This window comes from Acyrthosiphon pisum, unplaced genomic scaffold, assembly GCF_005508785.2.
Source record: "Acyrthosiphon pisum isolate AL4f unplaced genomic scaffold, pea_aphid_22Mar2018_4r6ur Scaffold_21109;HRSCAF=23054, whole genome shotgun sequence".
Taxonomy (NCBI): Eukaryota; Metazoa; Arthropoda; class Insecta; order Hemiptera; family Aphididae; genus Acyrthosiphon; species Acyrthosiphon pisum.
Genome location: NW_021770540.1, coordinates 721,463 through 727,232, shown reverse-complemented (window position 1 = coordinate 727,232; position 5,770 = coordinate 721,463).

The window sequence follows — 5,770 nt, the reverse complement described above, 5'->3', positions numbered from 1 at the left end:
GGTGTATGGCTCCTGTAACAGAGCCACGTCTACCCGGGATCGCTGGCAATATTCGAGTATACTCGGCGCGGAATAAGAATATGAGCAGACGCGCATTCAAAACAACTTCCTCCACCGCACCGTCCACCATAGTGGCAATTACCGGCTTTGTATATGGAGCGCCTCATGTGTCAACAGAGATGTGCACGTGTTTATAAATCAACACAGTGTATGCGGTTCACATTTTGAACAGTACTGTATAACTGTGAACAGATGTTTGGGGAACCAATGAGAAATCGGCTGCGCGTAACGGACGCTAATCGGTCCGCCGCCTGGTCATGTTCTTTTTCCGCGCCGAGTATAGTTGGTCATTAACCGCCGAGGCCTTGCCCATATTTAGTTGCGCAATCCTTAGGGTACTCGCCATCATTGGGAGATCCCGAAGTCAGTCCTCCTAGGAGGCAGGCAGTTGTCACCGAGATATATAGGGACAACGTATAATGGTATCCACCTCCGAATTAGCCATAGGCAAGTGGTCGTTTCTAGCGAAACCACAACCACAGCGAGTCCAACTCCAGAGGCCCAGGTGTTGTTGGGCCTCAGAACCGGGGCACTGACCATCTGTGCTGTGTAATGGTCGAACGAGATCGGAGTATGCATCCTTACGCGGACGACTGGGAAGAACTTGTGTGTCCATTGCCCATTGATGGAGCTGTCCCATAGAGCTTGCCATTGTTCAACCAATATTGTTTCAGAGTCCGGTTTTGTTACTCCGTTATTGACCCTGATCGCCGACTCGATGACCAGGTGAATGGTAGGAGTTCCCGCGAGTACCTGTAGAGCCCTCGTAGATAGCGTGTCGTATGCCCCGGTGACTGCATAAAGCACCCACCTCTGAGCAGATTCCATTATCTTTCTCAAGTCAGCACTTGTAGCGGATGGGTACCAGGTCTTTGCCCTATATAGTATCCTTGGGATATACACCGCTTTATATATTATCAGTGAAAATGCTGATGACACGCCCCACTTAGACTTCCTGACTGATTTCAGCCGGGAGTAGACGTCCGAGCTGGAGTCCAGTAGCATCGTTGCGTGACCAAGGAAGTTGTAGCTTTCACTGAGGTGGAGGCCGAGGTACTTGGTCTCGGGGACCGACTTGATGCGTTCGCCATCAAAGGATGCCGTGAAGCCCGGAACGAGGCCACCCTTTAGCGGAACCATCACGTACTTCTCCCTGGATATGGGAAGGCCACGTTAGTTTGCCCACGTTGACGCTATCTGTATTGCCCTTTCTGTTTTCTGTATTACTTCTTTGCGGGTGTTGCCTGCCACCAGGATAGCGGTGTCATCTGCGTATGCAACAACGGTGACATCATTAGGTATTTCACTCTTCAGGAGCGGATCAATACATATATTCCAGAGTCTGGGTCCGAACTTGGATCCTTGAGGACATCCTCTGGTTAATCTAATTGTGAGACCCTTGCTTCCTATGTGGCTGTCCTATCGTGGAGGTAGTCAATGGCTAGCGCTATCAGTTTCTGGTCGCAACCCAGTGTGCGCATGTCCGATTCCAGAGCTGGCTATCTTACGTTGTCAAATGCTCCACTGATATCTAGGAAGCAGCCTATAACGTGTCTTCCATTATCATTCGTCCAGTTCTTCACTTCGAAGAATGCAGTGTGAGTTCCTTTGCTTGGTCTGAAGCCGTGCTGTCTCTGGCTGAGTGCTTGACCCAAGTCCTGCTCTAATAGGTTACAGATCACCTCTTCGAGAATTTTCCCCAGGACTGGGAGTAGGCTTACCGGCCTATAGCTCTTAGGCTTTAAGGGGTCCTTGTTTTTGCTCTTTAATAGTACCACTACAGAGGCGTGCTTCCAGGTATTTGAACATACCTCCCGAGTCAAACAAAAGTTATCTGAGTGCGGTATGAGTTCATAAACCATGAGCTCAATGGTATCATCTAAACTGTCAGGCGCACCAATACAGATGGAACCTTAGGCTCTTGTCGACCACGGATTAACCATTTCGTCAATATACCCCAGACACAGCTATCGCTGAGGGGTTCATCAGCAAACTTCTTCCATAGGCTATATTTCGCCTTACGGATGTTCGCTACATGTACGTTCCTCGGTGCCTTAAATGCGTTGCGCGCCTCAACCGTGGCTACTCTGAGCATACGCCTCTTCTCTCTGTTGAGGTTGGCTTTTGACGCAGTGACATCCTCGTTCAGACCTCTCATGTGACCCCATTCTGTTATTTTATTCAAAGCCTCTTCCGTGGTATTTACGATATCCTTCCTTGTGTTTCCTGAGACAAATAGGGCAATGTCATCCGCATACGCCACTATCGTTGATTCTGTAGATAGGCTCTCTTTTAGCAGCCGGTCCTTAGTCAGATTCCATAACCTAGGACCTAGTTACGATCCTTGTGGGCATCCGCGGGTTAGAGCGATAGTCTTCTCTGCGTCACCAACCATATAAGTTGCGGACCTATTTGTCAGATGGCTTAATGCTATCGGCGTTGCTGTGGGACTGCAGCCCAAGTGATGTCATGAATCAACATGGGCCATCGAACGTTATCGAATGCCCCGCTTATATCAAGAAAAGTGCCTACTACGTGTTTGTCGTTCTGGTTGAACCAAGTCTGCAGTTCTGTCAACGCGGTCGTTGTAGATTTTCCCGGTCTAAAGCCATGCTGCCGTGGGCTTAGGTTCTGTCCGATTTCTGACTCAAGGATGATGCATATGACCTCCTCGACGGTCTTTCCAAGCACCGGGAGCAGACTAACCGGTCGGTAGCTCTTTGCCACTAGAGGGTCCATATCCTTGCCCTTGAGGAGGACTACAATTTCTGCTTTTTTCCATGGGTCAGGGAATCCTCCCTCCTTGAGGCAGTTATTCACTAGTGACTGCGTTTCATGTTCTATCGTGGGCCAAGGCATTTTGATGATTTTTGCAGTCAATCCGTCGGCACCTGTGGCCTTATTCTTTTGTCGCATTGCCACTATCTCTTCGGTTGTGATCTGGAGAGCTGGAGTTATTTCACTAAGGATTGGATCAGGTCTGGTGTCCGCATCTGAGGTTGGGATAAGCTCTTCCAACATATATTGTATCGTGTCCTCTAGGCATGATGTGTAACTGCCATCATGTTTCCTGAGTGCCGAAGGTATTGTTTGGGTCCCCTTTCCTTTAATTAACCATTTTGTTAATTTACCCCAGGTGTTACTACAGAGGGATTGTTCCTCAATGAACTTCACCCATTTGTCCTTTTTCGCTGCACGGATGTTACTGATGTGCCGGTTCCTGGCAGTTCTGAAGCGCTCCTTTGTCTCAGGGGTACTAGCTCTGAGCATTGCTCTGTGAGCCCGATTTAGTTCGCTCCTTGAGGCAGTGACGGCCTGATTCCACAATGGAGGACGTACCTTTTTGGCCGCGCTTTGCTTTGGTAAAACCTGTTCACACGCCATTACCAAACCCTTTGATTGAGTCGTTTATTGTACCATCTCTTGGCATGGACTCTAGCGATTTGATGACGGTGTCAACCAGGCGATTCTTGTTAATTTTGAGGTCATTATATCTGACTCTTGGTGCTAGGTTAATGTCCGTGTCATGTTCCTGGACTAAGAATCTTATCAGCAGGTGGTCGCTGCTGGTGGTACCCTTCATGGCGCGCCAGTCACGTATGCTGTTTACCATGCACCTCGATGACAGGGTTATGTCTACATTACTCCGGCCTCTCGCGCCCTGAAACGTGTATTCGTTTCCTTCCCTGTTCTGGATAACCAAGTCGAGGTCAGTGATCATAGACTCGACGATTCGACCTTTGTCATTCCTTCTGTGATCAAACCACTTGTGAGAAAAAGCATTCACGTCCATACCCAGAATGGACCGGCTCGATAGTAGCGTGTGTATTGTGTGGATTTCTTGTGTAAAAATGTCTGTGGGTTTCCTGTATTGGAAGTAGCTTGAAACCAGGTCCAACGGGGACTGTCCGGGGAAGGCTACACCCATAGTAACCGTGTGCGTTGTAGTCAAATGTGGTTTAAGCAGAATGTCCAAACTGCTGTTGAAAACCACTATGGCTGCCCAGACACCATGCTGGTCATTGGTGTGTGACCAAGCTACCCTGGTGCTGCTGTCTTCCAAATCCGAAAGTCTCCCATATCGTGTGTACGGTTCTTGTACTATTGCAAGGTCGATGCCGTTCAAAATGCAGTAGGAGCTATATTTATTATGCGGTCATTCATAGCTTATTTTGAGCTACAGAGACCTTACCTTCGCTGACCATGTGGCACAATCATTTTACAGTGTTGCATGTGCACCATTGCAGTGGGCGCAGCAAGGTTTATCATTTCTGTTTGGGCAATCCTTCCTGCTGTGCCCTGGGTTGGCACAATGGAAACATGTGGCAGCCTCCGCTTTGCAGTATTTGATCTTATGGATGGTCTTCAGAGATCTCCTGCAATGAAGAGCCATCGTGTATGGCCTAGGGAAAGTAGAGATCATGCCCACAAAAATCCTCTTACCGTTTAGGAACTTGTAGGCTCTTGACGAGACCTCGACCACCCAGTCGTCGTTACAATCATTCCTTTTACCACACCTGAACAGTGGCCATAAATCTACGTTCGTGCAATCTACCAGTGACTCCTGGTTCTGCTTGAGTATCGTGTCTACAATGAATTCCGCCGTATATTCCGTAGGAATACCTCTAAGTTTAACCCTGGCCTTCCTAGGTCCTTGTTCCCTGATAGATAATTCTTCAATGATAGACCTGATTGCATCTGCTGTTTCCTTGTCTGAGCTTGTCAGGAAAAAGTTGCCATCTGCTGTTTTCCGGCACCCAACTAGTTTTGGATGTGGGATTTTCTTACTTACGACTTTCCAGATGTCGTCCATCTTCAGGCTACTTTCTTTCCCATCAATAAAGAAATCTGGCTTTACCAGTTTGCTTTTCGCTGCTTTAAGCTTGGACGTGTTGTTTTTCGAGGCCCGGTCTCTGCGTCTCTTGTTGCTCTTTGTACACTGCCCCTCGAGCGGGGGGAAGTCGCCAATCTCTCTTTCATCGGGCGTTTTTTTTCTGGAAGAGGAATTACGACGGTCATGTAATCGTCCTCCTCGCCTTCCAGTGGCTGGCTGCTTTCTTATACGGCTGATATATACAACCGTTTGGGCTGTTTTCCGTTGTTGTCATTTATAAACATCTCTAATCTACAATTGGCTTCTAAGGCTCGGGGTCGAGGAAAGCCCACCTTGTCGTGGTGACCCCGCCCGGCTGTCCTTCGGGTCAGCCGCTAAGAGGCTTTCAAAGTCGGGTCCGTTAAACCAGTTGTGTCGGGCCCCAGGCGTCGGCGTGAGCTGTCACGTGGCGCCAAGTCGTACGCTCGCGAGCAGCCCCGAGGTATAGACCTCGGGTAGGAAGCAACCCGCGAAAAACCACCAGACAGCTGCAGTGTCCTTTGTCAGGCAGGCGTCGTGGACGTAACTCAACCACAGGGTCTGAGGGCCGCCGCGGACGAGCGTTCAAGCGTCAACCCTTGATATTTTCATGATAATCAATTAATCTTGATTCGAACATTCATCATGGTACGTCCATAAGCACTGTTGTTCATTAATTTGAAATATTCATTTTCAAACTCATTCTTAGCTTCTGATCTGAGATTAATATTCAAATTAATATACACTTTTAACCAAGGAGATTGACTAAATTCTAAAACTCTGTGAATTTTCTCTATTTTTAAACCTAATTTAATGTATAGTTTTAATGTTTCATAATGTATTATATATTTTTTCTTG